The 20276-nt window shown below is 42.5% G+C and overlaps 1 protein-coding gene across 1 annotated transcript in view; it reads left to right on the top strand.

Annotated features, from left to right (window-relative positions):
* Positions 1–6579: 6579 nt before the first annotated feature.
* The window catches only part of ITGB6 (integrin subunit beta 6), a 163321-nt gene continuing 149624 nt past the window's right edge, over positions 6580–20276 (top strand). Inside the window, exons 1-2 of the mRNA XM_056533687.1 lie at positions 6580–6706; positions 7651–7732. The gene's annotated coding sequence lies outside the window, so the exon portion shown is untranslated. The remainder of the gene's footprint in view (positions 6707–7650; positions 7733–20276) is intronic.

The following is a 20276-nucleotide window of genomic DNA, read 5'->3' as shown; positions in this document are numbered from 1 at the left end:
GTAGAAGCAGTTTCCCCACATTAGGTAGTAGCAGGTTCCCCACATTAGGTAGTAGCAGGTTCCCCACATTAGGTAGAAGCAGGTTCCCCACATTAGGTAGAAGCAGGTTCCCCACATTAGGTAGAAGCAGTTTCCCCACATTAGGTAGTAGCAGTTTCCCCACATTAGGTAGTAGCAGGTTCCCCACATTAGGTAGTAGCAGGCTCCCCACATTAGGTAGTAGCAGGTTCCCCACATTAGGTGGTAGCAGGTTCCCCACATTAGGTGGTAGCAGGTTCCCCACATTAGATGGTAGCAGGTTCCCCACATTAGGTGGTAGCAGGTTCCCCACATTAGTTGGTAGCATGTTCCCCACATTAGGTAGTAGCATGTTCCCCACATTAGGTAATAGCAGTTTCCCCACATTAGGTAGTAGCAGTTTCCCCACATTAGGTAGAAGTAGGTTCCCCACATTAGGTAGTAGCAGGTTTCCCACATTAGGTAGTATCAGTTTCCCCACATTAGGTATAAGCAGGTTCCCCACATTAGGTAGTAGCAGGTTCCCCACATTAGGTAGTAGCAGGTTCCCCACATTAAGTAGTAGCAGGTTCCCCACACTAGGTAGTAGCAGGTTCCCCACATTAGGTAGTAGCAGGTTCCCCACATTAGGTAGAAGCAGGTTCCCCACATTAGATAATAGCAGGTTCCCCACATTAGGTAGAAGCAGTTTCCCCACATTAGGTAGTAGCAGGTTCCCCACATTAGGTAGTAGCAGGTTCCCCACATTAGGTAGTAGCAGGTTCCCCACATTAGGTAGTAGCAAGTTCCCTACATTAAGTAGCATTGTTGTTCCCCCCCCCCCCCCCGACTCTCACACACACACACACAGACACCCACACATGCACACACACATAGACACACCTACCTGTCCTGCGCTTCTCTCCGGCGGCGGCCTGACGAGTGACATCACTGACGTCCTCCTGTGCGGGTCTGCGGAGGGACGTCACAGGAGGGACGTCTCCGGCCGGCCAACCGGAGACTGGGAGGAGGAGGGCGGGGTAAGTAAAGCCTTCCAGCATTTAGCGCTGCTTGCCCGAAGCAGGGCTAAATGTCTGAAGAGACCATCTGCCTGGCGCCCGGAACTGCATGTCCTGGGCGTCGGGCACTACAAATCACACATCCCTGGTGCGGGCCACAAACTTTCGTTCTGCGGGCCACAAATGGCCCTCAGGCCGGAGTTTGAGACCCCTGGTGTGGAAGTTTCTTACCCTTTAGTGCTATTAAAAGTATATGTAGGTGACAGTATAATACTCAGGACTGGGAGAAGGATTGGGGGAGAAAGCATGGAATAGTCTATATGGATTGTTATGCAGGCAGGTGACTATATGACTATATTAGCCCTGACAATGGTTGCAGCATTCTGTTCTCAGATAGAGAAGGAAGAGCTGCTCTGGAGCACACACTGCTGCTCTGACAAGGGACGTTATACTGTGCACACTTAGAAGGCATTAGTTATACTTTCATGAGCAAATGTAGAGTTTTTTCATCTGATCAGAGATGTATCACTACCACCCACATACTGACAGATGCTCTTAGGAATAGTATTACAATAATTCATAGTTGGTGAGATAGATAGATAGATAGATAGATATGAGATAGGTAGATAGATATGAAATAAATAGATAGGAAACATATATATATGAGATAGATAGATAGATATGAGAGAGATAGATAGATAGATTGATAAATAGATAAAAAAAAGTATAAGTTGGCCAGCACATACTGATACACCACTTTTGCATGGACCCGGCATACCGGTGCACGCTGCTAGGCTAAAAATATACAAGCAGGAAAATACAGCAGCACACTGTTAGCACAAAGATATAGATGAAACATGAAATGCTATATTGCTATAGTGAAAAATGAGGTACTTAGCTTACCATTTGGCCAAATAGCATGTACCATCTCACCACGATAAGGTGACCTCATTGGGATGGACCCTACACTATGAACAGCCTCTGAGTAGTCAGTTACCAGGCTTGTAAGATCTGGAACATCCAGCACCTTATAAAATCGGTGGGGTGCAGGAGCCAACATGGAGGTAGCCACTCCCCCCCATATGTACTATACAAAAAAAGGATAAGTTGGCCAGCACATACTGATACACCACTACTGCATGGACCCGGCATAGGCTAAATATACACAAGCAGGAGAATACAGCAGCACACTGCTAGCACAAAGCTATAGATGAAATATGAAATGCTATATTGCTATAGTGAACAGAGGTACTTGGCTTACCATTTGGCCAGCTCAGAGGCTGTTCATAGTGTAGGGTCCATTGCAATGAGGTCACCTTATCGTGGTGGGATGGTACACACTATTTGGCCAAATGGTGAGCAAAGCACCTAAATTTTTCACTATAGCAATATAGCATTTCATGTTTTATCTGTATCTTTGTGCGCACAGTGTGCTGCTGTATTCTCCTGCTTGTGCATATATAGATAGATAGATATGAGAGAGATGATAGATAGATATGAGATAGATAGATAGAGAGATATGGATAGATAGATAGATATGTAGATAATTACATAGATCGATAGATAATATGATATGCAATAGATGATAATTAAGTTGTATTAACAAAACAAAAAAGGACACTGTCACCAAGTATGTGTTCAGCTTCTGCCAGGGATTCTAGCTATGCCGCCCACTCTTATTAATGAAGACTTAAGAGGATGAGAATGTTAATAGGAATTCAGAACAGGGAAGCAGGGTGGGAGACAACTGGTGGGTGTACAGACATGACTGATGGTAACACAGCCAGCGTATACATGATACTTGTCAGATTAGCTCCTGTACTGATCATCATCCTTATATAAATATGAATGCATACATTAGGAACATATACTAGAGGATTCTGGGATGAGAGCCGAGACGTTTGCTCCCCATAAATAAATGATTGATGACCCTCAAGTTTCCAATCAATTGTCACTAGAACATCTGTTCGCATACTGTTAGTAAATAGTAACTCACAATTTGTTGCTCTTTAGTAGATACATTTAGATACATTTGATATGGTGATATCACAAAAGGGAATGATCACACAGGCAACGTACAGCAATGAAACCATGAAGAAGCTTCTGCATCAAAAACTGGGTGGTTTCACCTTTTTATATCCAGAATATGTACAATTTCCCATTAAGGCTTATGCCCTCATGGGACTAATTTCCCAAAACTTGGGAACCCCCTAATATTAAAACATATATCTTTATTATTCCTTTATTAAAACTCTTAACATTGGTGAGAAATTATAGAAATTATGTGTTTTAAAAACACAGTTTGAGAGCAAGTGATATGGAATATATTTTCCTATTGTGGTACTGGGATTGAATGGACCTAATTCCTTCCTCCTCTCCTGAGCCAAATTAATGCCTCCAATCCATTAATTGTGGTTATTATTAGCTCTTGCTCCTTAAATTGCTTGTTAAAACGCCATATAATGGCACACCCCCAACATTTCGCTGGCCGCAACTGGCTTTATCAAGGGTCGAGGTTTATCCTGTGAATGGGAAGTCTATGGAAGTCTATGGGCTTTAATTCGAGGCGGAATTCCCCAATTGGAAATGAAAGGAGTATAATTATTATTATTTTTTATCAACTGGTGCCAGAAAGTTAAACAGATTTTTAAATTACTTCTATTTAAAAATCTTAATCCTTCCAGTACTTATCAGCTGCTGTATACTACAGAGGAAGTTGTGTTGTTCTTTCCAGTCTGACCACAGTGATCTCTGCTGACACCTCTGTCCGTGTCAGGAACTGTCCAGAGCAGGAGCAAATCCCCAAAGCAAACCTCTCCTGCTCTGGACAGTTACTGAAACGGACAGAGGTGTCAGCAGAGAGCACTGTGGTCAGACAGAAAAGAACTCCAGAAAGAAATACAACTTCCTGTGGAGCATACAGCAGCTGATTAGTACTGGAAGGATTAAGATTTTTAAATAGAAGTAATTTACAAATCTGTTTAACTTTGTGGCACCAGTAGATTTTAAAAATGTGTTTTCCACCGGAGTACCCCTTTAAGGCTGCAGTCACATTATCAATTCAATACCAATACATTCACACTACCATACACACAATTATGGCCTTCAAACTCTCTTTTTTTTTTTGGGAGTTTGATGGCCGTCATTTTGACAGGGCGCAATGGGCAACGGGTCCCGATGGGGTCGGGCGACCACTATGTTTTCTCCCGCTATTCTCCCCGGCGGTCCTGATGGCCGTCGCACCACCGGGTCATAACAGCAGTGTGAAAGGGGCTTAAGAAGTGTGAATAGACCCTTAATCTGCTGTGCCTGAATTCAGCCTTAATTAGCAAATGAACAACTTGTACAATAATAATACTACTTTGGTTTGTAACACTTCAGCGCATTATCTGTAAGACAAGTATTTAATAATCCAGGAGCCGCCTGTATCCCTTCAGCAGTTCATACCCTCACGAACCCCCAGAAATTACACACGGAATTATCTAAAATAACACAAAGTGAACAGCTGCAGCCACTAGATCTGCTCAAACTTATTTTGGTGGAATTACCCGAGCTCAGCAAATGCTCAAAGTGGAATCAGGAGACAAAAGTGACAACAGTCCGGAAGCTATTTATACTCCATAAGAAAAACTGGGCAAAATTTTATAAAAAAACAAAAGGAATATTTTATGGCATTTATCATTGTTTTCATTTTGTGGCGTGTTTTAAGTGATTTTTATTTTAAAAAATTGCGCTTTTATTCTGTAGTTTGCACTCGCTTCATAATTTTTGTATTTTCGCACTTGGAGGGTGAGTAGTCTGCAGGTAGATGCATGAGCAAGAGCCGCGCATATAGATGAAAGCTGCGCTCACTTGCCTGGGGATCCAGAACAAGTGTCAGGAATCCCCTGTAGCAGCGGCGCCGGCAGACCCTTTACCCAGCCGAGCCCGCAGACCACCTCCGAAGGGACCGGCCGGTCCGTTTGCCTCTGTATGTTGGTCTTAAGCAAACTCTATCACACTGGATTTGTCGCTAGCCTGCTAACCGGCATTTATTATAGTAAATTCGGTGGGCAGGAGAGGCAATGCCCCTTTGCTCCGCCCACTTGGCAGGCATGGGGATCATTGCCGAACTACCCATGTCACAGGCAAAGTCTCCATGTAGCTCTAGCCTAATGGTGTCACCTTCTGCTCTTTATACAGTCATAGTGCCCACATATACTAGTAAAGTGATCTTGTTAGTGCTGCCTATTAGTAATAGCCCCAGGTTATGCCTCACACAGTGTAATAATGCTTCACAATGTAATAATACCAACCTTTGTGCCCCCTACAATGTAAAAAGAAAATCCTCTTTTCTCCCCTCACTGAGTAATAATGACCCCTTTGTGCCTCTTGCACAGGGTGACCAGAATTTTCATTAAAAAAAAAAAAAAAAACATGACACCCATTAGTGACACAAAATCGCCCTAAAAAATTGGCAATATTCTCCCATACAGTGACGATTTAGAGGTAGATACCAGCTGTATGCAGGTCCCGCAGACCATATAAGTAATTACAGTTACATTTAGTGACTCACAGGTGTCGTCTTCTCTGATCGGAGTCGTACATTTTTCCTTTTCTTCACTAATTGTCCTAAACCTCCATGATGCATTCTCCTGTCCCAGGAACCTCTCCAAAGAACCTGCCAGTCAAACATTTTAGGCTCCTTTCTCCAAAACAATGACCCCTCCTTACCCCCTTTATTGTAAAACGCCCCCTCTGTGCCCCATATATAGTTGAAGGCCTATACTGTGCCCTCATATATAGTTGTAGGCCCCCTCTGTGCCCCATATATAGTTGTAGGCCCCCTCTGTGCCCCCATATACAGTTGTAGGCCCCACTGTGCCCCCATATAGAGTTGAAGGCCCCCTCTGTGTCTCCATATAGAGTTGTAGGCCCCCTCTGTGCACCCATATAGAGTTGTAGGCCTCCTCTGTGCCCCCATATATAGCTGTAGGCCTATACTGTGCCCCCATATATAGTTGTAGGCCTCCTCTGTGCCCCCATATATAGTTGTAGGCCTACACTGTGCCCCCATATAGGGTTGTGGGCCTATACTGTTCCCCATATATAGTTGTGGGCCTCCTCTGTTCCCCATATATAAAATTGTAGGCCTATACTGTGCCCCCATATATAGTTGTAGGCCCCCTCTGTGCCCCCATATATAGGTGTAGACCCCTATATATAGTTGTATAGTGTCAGTTGTCATATCTATACACTTCACCTACAAAACCTGTCAACAGGTTTAAATTTAGAGCCACTACAACAGTGTTTTCCAAACAGTGTGTCTCCAGCTGTTGCAAAACTACAACTCCCAGCATGCCCGGACAGCCTTCGGCTGTCCGGGCATGCTGGGAGTTGTAGTTTTGCAACAGCTGGAGACACACTGTTTGGAAAACACTGTGCGCTGCCTTCCACCTGGGCAGTAGATCATAAACACAATTACATTACACTGTATTTGCAGAAGATATGACAAATGCATTTGTCGTACCAATGAGCAACCTTATGGCTCAAACATGAACGGTGACGTCTGGTCTAGTTCTTGAGGAAATTGTAAAAAAGACAATATCAGTGCCAAGATACGCTATTCAAATAAAGACGTCTACAAGAGCAAGACTTGGATTAAACAAGTACACATGAAACTCCGGGCATCCACCCACCTAGATCCTCAGGTAGACAGTGACTCACAGACTAAACACTCCCATTAATCTGAAGGCTGAATGGATGGTTACATGTTTACCTGAATGTAGACCCCCGCCTCCGATCAGATAAAGGGGGAAATTATTGGAGGATATGGTACCCCATAACTGTCCACAGTGAGAAGGATATCCTGGACTATGACAGAAAACAATGCAAATAAGGGGGAATATTTATTATCATTATTATTTGCATTATTATTTTATGATTATTATTATTATTTGTATTATTATTATTATAAATAATAATTATGTAGAATTATTATTGTTATTATTTATAATAATAATAATCATAATTATTATTGTAAATAATAATTATAATAATTATAAATAATAATAATTATTAATAATAATGATAATAATTAGAGATGAACGAACTTACAGTAAATTCGATTCGTCACAAACTTCTCGGCTCGGCAGTTGACTTTTCCTGCATAAATTAGTTCAGCTTTCAGGTGCTCCGATGGACTGGAAAAGGTGGATACAGTCCTAGGAGACTCTTTCCTAGGAATGTATCCACCTTTTCCAGCCCACCGGAGCACCTGAAGGCTGAACTAATTTACGCAGGAAAAGTCAGGGACCGCCGAGCCGAGAAGTTTGTGACGAATCGAATTTACTGTAAGTTCGCTCATCTCTAGTAATAATAATAATAATAATAATAATACACATAATAATAATTATTATTATTAGCATTTATAATTATTATTATTATTTGTATCATTATTCCAAGTGTGCAAGTTATAATCCTGGCTGGGAGGAAAGATTTAACCCCATAAGGACATTTTTCATTTTTTGCACTTTTGCTTTTTTCTTTCTCGCCCTTTCAAGTGTACTTGTCACAGAAAAAAACAAAAATGCTTCTATATGTTACTCACCAGGTCATACTGATGCTTTACATGTCTTTTTTTTTATGTGTCTAGCTTCTGTGTTTAGCGCTCAAATCCTTCTGTTCTGCTGCTCATTTATTCTGACAACCACTGCTCAGGAAGGGGCATGTCCCAGGTAAGCACCGAGCCCGCCCTCACTCTCCGTGCATTTTCTTCCTCCCTGAGTCTGAGTTGGGAAAATTAGGGATTATAATGTATTATGCTAAATATATTGCGCATTTTTCCGTGAAATTAGTGGATGCATGGAATAGACTTCCTGCAGAAGTGGTAGCTGCATATACAGCGATGGAGATTAAGCATACATGGGATAGACAAGGCTATCCTTCATATAAAATAGGCATAGGCATAAGGCTATCCTTCATATAAGATAGAGATAGGCATAAGGCTATCCTTCATATAAAATAGGCATAGGCATAAGGCTATCCTTCATATAAGATAGAGATAGGCATAAGGCTATCCTTCATATAAGATAGGGATAGGCATAAGGCTATACTTCATATAAGATAGGAATAGGCATAAGGCTATCCTTTATATAAGATAGGGATAGGCATAAGGCTATCCTTCATATAAGATAGGGATAGGCATAAGGCTATCCTTCATATAAAATAGGCATAAGGCTATCCTTCATATAAGATAGAGATAGGCATAAGGCTATCCTTCATATAAGATAGGGATAGGCATAAGGCTATACTTCATATAAGATAGGAATAGGCATAAGGCTATCCTTCATATAAGATAGGGATGGGCATAAGGCTATCCTTCATATAAAATAGGCATAGGCATAAGGCTATCCTTCATATAGGATAGAGATAGGCATAAGGCTATCATTCATATAAGATAGGGATAGGCATAAGGCTATCCTTCATATAAGATAGGGATAGGTATAAGACTATCCTATATATAAGATAGGGATAGGTATAAGGCTATTCTTCATATAAGATAGGGATAGGTATAAGGCTATCCTTCATATAAGATAGGGATAGGTATAAGACTATCCTATATATAAGATAGGGATAGGTATAAGGCTATTCTTCATATAAGATAGGGATAGGTATAAGGCTATCCTTCATATAAGATAGGGATAGGTATAAGACTATCCTATATATAAGATAGGGATAGGTATAAGGCTATCCTTCATATAAGATAGGGATAGGTATAAGGCTATCCTTCATATAAGATAGAGATAGGTATAAGGCTATCCTTCATATAAGATAGGGATAGGCATAAGGCTATCCTTCATATAAGATAGGGATAGGTATAAGACTATCCTATATATAAGATAGGGATAGGTATAAGGCTATCCTTCATATAAGATAGGGATAGGTATAAGACTATCCTATATATAAGATAGGGATAGGTATAAGGCTATTCTTCATATAAGATAGGGATAGGTATAAGGCTATTCTTCATATAAGATAGGGATAGGTATAAGGCTATCCTTCATATAAGATAGGGATAGGCATAAGGTTATCCTTCATATAAGATAGGGATAGGCATAAGTCTATACTTTATATAAGATAGGGATAGGTATAAGGCTATCCTTCATATAAGATAGGGATAGTTATAAGGCTACCCTTCATATAAGATAGGGATAGGCATAAGTCTATACTTTATATAAGATAGGGATAGGTATAAGGCTACCCTTCATATAAGATAGGTATAAGGCTATTCTTCATATAAGATAGGGATAGGCATAAGGTTATCCTTCATATAAGATAGGGATAGGCATAAGTCTATACTTTATATAAGATAGGGATAGGTATAAGGCTATCCTTTATATAAGATAGGGATAAGTATAAGGCTATCCTTCATATAAGATAGAGATAGGCATAAGGCTATCCTTCATATAAGATAGGGATAGGTATAAGGCTATCCTTTATATAAGATAGGGATAGGTATAAGGCTATCCTTTATATAAGATAGGGATAGGTATAAGGCTATCCTTCATATAAGATAGGGATAGGCATAAGGCTATACTTCATATAAGATAGGGATAGGTATAAGGCTATCCTTCATATAAGATAGGGATAGGTATAAGGCTATCCTTTATATAAGATAGGGATAGGTATAAGGCTATCCTTCATATAAGATAGGGATAGGTATAAGGCTATCCTTTATATAAGATAGGGATAGGTATAAGGCTATCCTTCATATAAGATAGGGATAGGCATAAGGCTATACTTCATATAAGATAGGGATAGGCATAAGGCTATCCTTTATATAAGATAGGGATAAGTATAAGGCTATCCTTCATATAAGATAGAGATAAGCATAAGGCTATCCTTCATATAAGATAGGGATAGGTATAAGGCTATCCTTTATATAAGATAGGGATAGGTATAAGGCTATCCTTTATATAAGATAGGGACTATTCATAGCATTCAGAATATTGGGCAAACTAGATACGCCGAATGGTTATCTGCCCGCACATTTTGCATGTTTCACTGACCTGTGTTAGATAGAAATGTTTCTGCCACAGACAATCTGCATGTGCAGCAGAATCTCATTGAAAACAGAATTTCCAAGCTGAATTTTTAAGAAATTCCTCTTTGTGAACAAGCCCTTAGTGTTCCTTCAACACCATTTTACGTCACTTCATAAGCCAGAAAAAAATTAAGAGATATACATCAAAAAGTTCCAACGAAAATAAAATGGTACTGATACAAAATAAAGATCATGACACAAAAAAAGTTACAAAATAGTGTTTTGTTGTTTTGCACCAAAAATAGATTTATTTTGTTTTGTCGGATTTTTTTATTTTATTCCATCTAAAAATTTAACATTTTTTTGTACAGTGGTACTATAAAAATGTATCCCACAAAAACAAATCTCAATACAGCTATGGCAACAGAAAAGTACAATTGTTATGGCTCTTGGGAGGTGGGGATTAAAGGGGTACTCTGGAGGGGAAAAAAAATGTTTTGAATCTACTGGTGCCAGACAGACAAACAGATTTGTAAATGACTTCTATATAAAAAAAAATGTAGCCTTCCAGTACTTATCAGCTGCTGTATGCTCCAGAGGAAGTTGTGCTGTTCTTTCCAGTCTGACCACAGTGCTCTCTGCTGACACCTCGGTTCATATTAGGAACTGTCCAGACCAGGAACAAATTCCCATATCAAACCTCTCCTGCTCTGGACAGTTCCTGACATGGACAGAGAGCACTGTGATCAGACTGAAAAGAACTACACAACTTCCTCTGGAGCATACAGCAGCTGATAAGTACTGAAAGGATTAAGATTTTTAAATAGATGTAATTTACAAATCTGTTTAACTTTTTGGCACCAGTTGGTTAAAAAAAAAGTTTTCCACTGGAGAACCCCTTAAAAAAAAATATTCTAAGAACTAAAATGTTGTTGCCACAAATTGCTATGATTTAAAGGAGTTAAAATACCCTGATAGACATAACATGCCTCCACCTCTGTGATGAGTAGTGTTGCTCACGAATATTCGCAATTCGAATATTATTCGTGAATATCGCATATTCGCGAATTTGCAAATTTCGCAAATATAGCGCTATATATTCGTAATTACGAATATTCGTTTTTTTGTTTTTGTTTTTTTCACAGTACACATCACAGTGATCACCCCTCTCTGCTTCCAGCTTGTGTGGTGTAAAGAAGGCTGTAATACTACTGTGTGAGACTGGCGTGCGAAAAATCGCATATTCTAATTTTAGCATATGCGAATTTTCGCGTATGCTAATTTTGTGTATGCTAATATTCACATATGTTAATTTTCGCATATGCGAATTTTCACGTATGCTAATTTTGTGTATACTAATATTCACACATGTTAATTTTCGCATATGTGAATTTTCGCGTATGCTAATTTTGTATATGCTAATATTCACATATGTAAATTTTCGCATACGCTAATTTTCGCATATGCGAAAATAAAACGAGAATATAACGAGTATGCGAATATTCGCGAATATATGACGAATATTCGTCCATATATTCGCGAATATTCGCGAATTCGAATATGGCCTATGCCGCTCAACACTAGTGATGAGCAGATGATGAGGCCTCCTATATTACAGTATATAGCTCTATGCACTTATTGTGTGGCTGGATGATACCTGTGTTATTCGCTGTTTTTCCCCCTGATACCAACATAAAACCTCTTTTAAGGTTTTAAAATGTATTTAAAAAAACAATGACGGACATTTCATCTGCTTCATCTGTTTCATCAGTACTGTCGCCAAGTGCCTGAGACTACTTCTATCCCCAAACCTTAACACAAAGGAAACTTTTTAGAAGGGTTTTTCAATATTCCTGACATATCCTGTAGTCATATGAAACACAATGCATTAACCGGAGCTCTCGCTTATCTCTGCGGACCTGTCAGTCATGTCTATGTACGGCTCTAAAGCCTTCAAAGACCCTGTTATAAAGCGAAGATTCTCAGGGATATTTATGATAATGGAGGTTCACGGAAATAGAAGGTGGAAATGCATCAATGGACTCGTGTTTAATAGGCATACCATATTACATTAAGGGCCCCAATCAGGGCAGTGCAGGAGCTGTCAGGGGCCCAGGCAAATAAGGGGTAAAAACTCACCCACCAGTCATTGCACAAGAGCTACAAGGTTTAATGATACATAGCATAATAGATTACATATATAATAGTTAACTTAATAGATAACATAATAAATTACATATTGATAGTTAACATAATAGATTTCCACTTTATCCTGTTTTTCCCCTGGACCCAATACATATAGTATGGAATTAACATTGTTTTATTGTTCCCCAACAATCGTACATAATGGAGTAGAATACAGAGAATTTTAGGGCAATGACTATTTGTCTTAGGGGGCCCAGATATTTCTGATTTCAACCCTGACTACATTGATTGTATCATTATACTAGCTGAGTACCCGGCATTGCCCGGTTTTACCTTCCTGATCCTAGTTGGGAAGGAAAATCAACAAAGAAGGAAGCTTTTGACTTCATATCCCGTCCTCATTTATTGTTGTAATATCCCAACCCCATATCTCATCCTCATATCTCAACCTCATATCCCGTCCTCATATCCCACCCTCATATCCAGTCATCATATCTCTACCTCCTATCCCGACCTCCTATCCTGACCTCCTATCCTGTCCTCCTATCTCGACCTCATATCCCGACCTCATATCCCATCCTCATATCTCGACCTCCTATCCCGACCTCCTATCCCGTCCTCATATTCCGTCCTCATATCTCAACCTCATATGCCATCCTCATATCCCAACCTCCCATCTTGACCTCATTTCCCGTCCTCCTATCTTGACCTCATTTCCCGTCCTTATATCCCATCCTCATATCCCGTCCTTATGTCCCATCCTCATATCCTGTCCTCAGATGGGACTGATTTGATGAAGATATTGTAAGCTGAAAATAGAAGGGGGCATGGCTTTGTGGGACTGGGCGTGATTTGCAAGTCAGACCGATGCACAAAAAGGGTAGAGAATAAAAGGGGTGTGGCTTAAAATGTGGGCATGTATTTGTGAGATGGGTGTGGCTTGCAAGCCGGATTGACACATTGACACCAGGAGATGCAGAGCGGAGCTTGTGAAGTAAGGTACTGGAAGTCCCATATACTTGCATGGGACTTGAAACAAAAACCCATCTTTTATACAAGGATGTAGGTAAGGGTTAATTTAACTATCAAATCTTTTTATTTGACATATAAGTAATATGTGTACCAGGTATTGAAATATCTCCAGCCGTACGGAAGTTATGTGGGAACATACATTTCCCCATTGATTTGCATGGGACTTTAAACAAAAACCCCGACCCTCACAAATGGGGGTAGTTAAGGGTTAAATTAACCATCTTATATTTTAAGTGGACATATAAGTAACATGTGACCAAGTATTATCGAAATATCTCCATGGAAGTAATGCAGTAACATATATTTCCCCTAGACTTTTATGGGACTTTAAATAAAATCCCCGCCCCTGGCAAATGGGGGTGGGTAAGGGTTAAATTACCTATCCTATGTTTGTTGTTGACATATAAGTAACACGTGTGCCAAGTTTCATGTTAATATCTTTAGCCGTTTGGAAGTGATGCTGGAACATACACACATACATACACACATACATACATACATACACACATACATACATATATATACACACACACATACACACACGCATACACACACACACACGCTTACACACATACACACGTTGAGTTTTATATATATATACTAGCTGAGTACCCGCAGTTGCCCGGTTTTTCCTACTTCATCCTTGTTGGGAAGGAAAAGCAACATAGAAGAAAATACTTGGAGGCGTGGTTTTGTGGAAGTGGGCATGACTTGCATGACTTGCTGGACTAAAGCACAAAAAGGGTAGAAAATAAAAGGGGTGTGGCTTAAATGATGGGTGTGGCTTTGTGAGATGGGTTATGGCATGCTGGAGGGGTGTGGCCAGACTGATGTACTCACCAAGAGATGCAGAGTAGTAAGGTACTGGAAGTCCTACATACTTTCATGGGACTTAAAGGAGTAGTCCAGTGGTGACTCAGTGGTGAACAACTTATCCCCTATCCTAAAGATAGGGGATAAGTTTGAGATCGCGGGGGGTCCGACCGCTGGGGCCCCCTGCGATCTCCTGTACGGAGCCCCGACAGCCCGTGGGAAGGGGGCGTGTCGATCTCCGCACGAAGCGGCGGCCGACACGCCCCCTCAATACAACTCTATGGCAGAGCCGAAGCGCTGCCTTCGGCAATCTCCGACTCTGCGTATTGAGGGGGCGTGTCGGCCGCCGCTTCGTGTGGAGGTCGACACCCGCTATCTGGCCGGAGAGCCTGGCCCCCATAAAGAGAGATCGCAGGGGGCCCCAGTGGTCGGACCCCCCGCGATCTCAAACTTCTCCCCTATCCTTAGGATAGGGGATACGTTTTTTACCACTGGACTACCCCTTTAAGACAAAAACCCCATCCTTCATGTAAGGGGGTAGGTTAGGGTTAATTTACCTATCATATATCTTTATTAAACATCACATTTACGTTGTTGTTGTTGATGATGATGATAATAATAATAATATTAACCCCTTCTTTTCACTTGCCTTCTGGGCCCTATAGGAGTGCTCCATGAGGAAACTTTGTTTATTCTTTACCTGTCCAGAATGCCAGCATAAAAAAAAAATAACAACTGGACTATCCAAATACTGCACACCCACATCCCTGTTATTTTGGTCATGTACATCTTGTCTCCTATCCAAAGGATAGGTGATAAGATGTCTGATCACGGGGGCCCCCCTGCAATCGCCATGAAGCCCCTGCATCTCCAATCTCGGAAACCTCTGTGTTTCCAGGACTGGAGAAGTGATGTCATGCCACGCCCCATCCATTCATGTCTAGGGGAGGGGGCATTGAAGCACGTCACGCCCCCCCATAGACATGAATGGAGGGGACATGGCGCGACATCATGAGGGGGCGTGGCTCACCATGCAGCACCCACATTCTATGCTGGGCTGCTGCTCCAGTCTTGGAAACCTCTGTGTTTCCAGGACTGAAGCTGTGACATCACGCCCCACCCCCTAGTGATGTCATGCCACACCCCTCCAATCATGTCTATGGGAGGAGGCATTGCGTGCTGTCACACCCCCTCCCAAAGACATGAATGGCGTGGCGTGACGTCACGTCTCCTGTTCCAGGTGCTGCGCGGAGATCGCGGGGGGTCCCAGCGGTGAGCCCCCCCGCGCGCTCAGACATCTTATCCCCTATCCTTTGGATAGGGGATAAAATGTCTATGGCCAGAATACCCCTTTAATCCATATACTGGGTCCCAATTGTACATAATATACTTACCTACCCCACACCTGCTCCTGCACAGACCATGCTTGGTGCTGCTCTAACCTCTGTTAGCCAGGATACGGATGTAGGCAGCATGAGTACGTCATTACGTTGCCTAAGTCCTGCAGGGGTTCACCGCCGGCCACTAAGAATTGAATTGTAAAAGCGTCCTACGGATGCGGTTACTATTGAATACAGACAACTGGGTTTGGGGATCCAGCTTCTCCTGATTCACAGAACCCTGTTATTTGAACAAAAAAACAGCTTTCACCCCACAAACATAGGGGGAGATTTATCAAATCCTGTCCAGAGGAAAAGTTGCCCAGTTACCCATAGCAACCAATCAGATCGCTTCTTTCAATTTTAAAAAGGCCTCTGCAAAGTGAAAGAAGCTATCTAATTTGTTGCTATGGGCAACTGGGCAACTGGGCAACTGGGCAACTGTGCAACTTTTCCTTTGCACAGGTTTTGATAAATCTCCCCCATAGACTGTAGACAAGAGAAGTGCTGATTCTGCCATTAGGCAGCCATACATCTCATCTACTTCTTTAAAAGTTTTGGAGCTCCCCTTTAAATCTGACATAGATACATGAATAAACATCCAAGTTTATCTGATGGCAAAAATAAAAGCAGTTTTCAAGACAAACTTGACAAACTCCTTTGAACCCTCCTGCTAATTTTGCACCTTCCGATATTCCCACAAAGCCAACAATTCAGACCGACAAAACACTAAAAGCAGCCAGACCTCCATAGTCATTGACTCTGACAGAGAGATATGGGACTGTAATGAAGCGGGGGGGGAAGTTATAGATGAGGCTCAGACAGGTAGACTGCTCTTTAGCAGCATATTTATTCATGAGCTGGGACGCCATTTCCCTGAAGTGTTTTAGAAGACTGATGGTTTGCAGCAACCATTTCTCACATTCTCCACTCCTAATGTTGTGGTCAGATCCATTGATTGTCTCTTTAGCAGTTTAGCAGTGAAAAAGTAAGGTGAAGGCAGTGAAGGCTCCTCGAATCCACATGGAGAGGACATGGCTACAATAGGCGGCCGCCCAGCAAAAAGCAAGCATTATGAAAATCAATACGGTCAACATTCTCGGCATAAGAGAGTGTGAGGAATATAATTACCGTAAGTAACCGAGTCCAGGGCATCATATACAGGAGTACGTGGAACCGTCCAAAAATAAGTCCAATCCACTGTGACCTGAATCAGTAATTTTACTATGTGAACTATAAGCACAAGAGGGAATTTATAAAGGCCACGTGCCAGTGATTTGGAAGAAAAAGTGGCACATTTTTGCAAAAGCACTCAGTTTGGCAAAATTGTGTAACTTTTTGCCCTTTTAATTCCATCAACGCAGGTTTAAACAAGTGTGTGGGGTTAAGAATAAAGGGGCATAGCCTAATCACATGCCACATTTACTAAAATATACAACATACTAGAGATCTGGTGTATGTTGTGGCTGAAATCTAGACTAGCTCAGAGCTGGCAAAAATGTCATACACAGCCGGACTTTTTACCAAAGATGGTGAGTGGATAGTCTTGGTAAATTCCCCCCCCCCCATAATTTATGCATATGCGATTTGTCCATGGATAGGGAAGAGCGAATTGAATATGATGAATCCGAATTTGTTACGAATTTCAGAAAAAATTTGATCCGTAACAAATACGAATTTCGCCGTGATTCCATGAAATGAATCGCTTAATTAAACTCCATTTAGTGTGGTCCAGGCTCCAGGGCATCTAAAATGGTGGATCTACATGTGAGGACATGGGGCAAGGAACTCTGGGAAGACAGGGTAGGCGGGATGACCCTGAATTGCATCAGCAGCCAGCCCTGTGATGTCACAGCCCTATATATTATTGGCACCCATCTTGTGGCCAGCCATTTCCGCGTTTTATGTCAGAGAGAGTGTTTTATTTTAGAGAGAGAGAGCAGTGTGTGTGTTGCACAGAAAAACAGCTTTACAGCAGCGATTCACCATAAGCCCAAATCACTGCAGAGAAGCATTGACAGGGAAGAGAGAGAGAGAAAGAAAGTACACTCTTGGGTGTACTACACAGCGACTCTGTACTGCTGTACTGGGGTGTACAACAACTCTAAAGCTTATAGGGGCCAGTTAGGCTAAGTACTAAAAGCCATTGTCACCTGCTATTAGTGCATAATAATACTGTACTGGGCTGTACTACACAGCGGCTCTGTACTGCTGCAGTGGGTGGGGTGTACAACAACACCTAGAGCTAATAAGGGCCAGTTAGGCTGAGCACTGAAAGCCATTGTCATCTTCTATTAGTGCATAATAATACTGTACTGGGCTCTACTACACAGCAACTCTGTGTTTCAGCACTAGTGTGTACTACATCTCTAAAGCTAATAGGAGCCAGTTAGGGTGAGCACGAAAAGTCAGTCACCTGATTTTAGTGCCTAATACAGGTTGCATAGCAGAACGTATTGTCTTCTCATAAGTGTAACCTGTGCATACACAGGTGGTGTACATTTATTTTCTTCTTTCCTGTCAAACTTATTTGGGCCTACTTACTGTGAAAGGCCAGCCAAAGCTACACATTTGTTTTTGTAGCCTAATACAGTTTTAAGTGAGCGTATTTTCCACCTCTCATAAGTGTAAACTGTACATACACCTATGTGGTGTACGTTTTTTTCCTGTTAAACAAATTTGGGCCTGGTTACTGTGAAAGGCCAGCCAAAGCCACACACTTGTTTTTGTAGCCTTACACAGTTTGAAGCAGAGCGTATAGTCCTCCTCTCATAAGTGTTAACTGTATGTACACCTACGTGGTGTACTTAATATATTTTCCTGTTAAACTAATTTGGGCCTACTTACTGTGAAAGGTGAGCCAAAGCTAAACACTTGTTTTTGTAGCCTAAAACAGTTTTAAGGGAGCGTATTATCCACCTCTCATAACTGTAAACTGTACGTACACCTATATGGTGTCCTTTAGAAGGACAAGAAGTTGCTGGGGCTGCAGTCCCTGTTTTTGAAGTGGACACTCAGGGGGCGCTGAGAGACAGGGGCTGGAACAGGTGGTAGCTCGCCTCGTGGCAGACCGCCAGCTCAATGCTCACCAGATTGGGTCCTCAAAAAGGGATTTTAAAAAATGTAAAAAATTTTTTTTTTATTAAATAAAAATTTAATTAAGAAATCTCATTAATCACTTCAATTGGGATGCCATATTGTCACGATGCCGGCTGGCAGGAGGTGGATCCTCTGTGCCAGAGAGGGATGGCGAGGACCGTGCTAGTGGACCGGTTCTAAGTCACTACTGGTTTTCACCAGAGCCCGCCGCAAAGCGGGATGGTCTTGCTGCGGCGGTAGTGACCAGGTCGTATCCACTAGCAACGGCTCACCTCTCTGGCTGCTGAAGATAGGCGCGGTACAAGGGAGTAGACAGAAGCAAGGTCGGACGTAGCAGAAGGTCGGGGCAGGCAGCAAGGATCGTAGTCAGGGGCAACGGCAGGAGGTCTGGAACACAGGCTAGGAACACACAAGGAAACGCTTTCACTGGCACGATGGCAACAAGATCCGGCAAGGAAGTGCAGGGGAAGTGAGGTGATATAGGGAAGTGCACAGGTGATCAGACTAATTGGAACCACTGCGCCAATCAGCGGCGCAGTGGCCCTTTAAATCGCAAAGACCCGGCGCGCGCGCGCCCTAAGGAGCGGGGCCGCGCGCGCCGGGACAGGACCGACGGGGAGCGAGTCAGGTACGGGAGCCGGGGTGCGCATCGCGAGCGGGCGCTACCCGCATCGCGAATCGCATCCCGGCTGGAGGCGGTATCGCAGCGCCCCGGGTCAGTGGATCTGACCGGAGCGCTGCAGTGAGGAGAGTGTAGCGAGCGCTCCGGGGAGGAGCGGGGACCCGGAGCGCTCGGCGTAACAGTACCCCCCCCCTTGGGTCTCCCCCTCTTCTTAGAGCCTGAGAACCTGAGGAGCAGACTTTTGTCTAGGATATTGTCCTCAGGTTCCCAGGATCTCTCTTCTGGACCACAACCCTCCCAATCCACTAAAAAAAAGGTTTTCCCTCTGACCTTTTTGGATGCCAGAATTTCTTTGACGGAGAAGATGTCCGAGGAGCCGGAAACAGGAGTGGGAGGAACAGATTTGGGAGAGAAACGGTTGATGATAAGTGGTTTAAGAAGAGAAACGTGAAAGGCATTAGGAATACGAAGAGAAGGAGGAAGAAGAAGTTTGTAAGAGACAGGATTAATCTGGCACAAAATTTTGAAAGGACCAAGATAGCGTGGTCCCAACTTGTAGCTAGGGACACGGAAGCGGACATATTTAGCGGAGAGCCATACCTTGTCTCCAGGGGAAAAAATGGGAGGAGCTCTTCTTTTCTTATCCGCGAACTTCTTCATGCGTGATGAAGCCTGTAAGAGAGAATTTTGGGTCTCTCTCCATATGATGGAAAGGTCACGAGAAATTTCATCCACAGCGGGCAGACCAGAGGGCAACGGGGTAGGGAGGGGGGGAAGAGGGTGACGGCCGTACACCACGAAAAATGGGGATTTGGAGGAAGATTCAGAGACTCTGAAGTTATACGAGAATTCGGCCCATGGAAGAAGATCTGCCCAGTCATCCTGGCGGGAGGAAACAAAATGTCGTAAATAATCACCCAAGAACTGGTTAACTCTTTCTACTTGTCCATTGTATTGAGGATGATATGCAGAAGAAAAATTTAATTTAATCTTGAGTTGTTTACAGAGGGCCCTCCAGAATTTAGACACGAATTGGACGCCTCTATCCGAGACGATCTGCGTAGGCAACCCGTGAAGACGAAAAATGTGTACAAAAAATTGTTTAGCCAACTGAGGCGCTGAAGGAAGACCAGGAAGAGGGATGA

Source organism: Hyla sarda, chromosome 8 (assembly GCF_029499605.1).
Source record: "Hyla sarda isolate aHylSar1 chromosome 8, aHylSar1.hap1, whole genome shotgun sequence".
In the NCBI taxonomy this organism is placed as follows: Eukaryota; Metazoa; Chordata; class Amphibia; order Anura; family Hylidae; genus Hyla; species Hyla sarda.
This window is presented reverse-complemented; position numbering and strand designations above follow the sequence as displayed.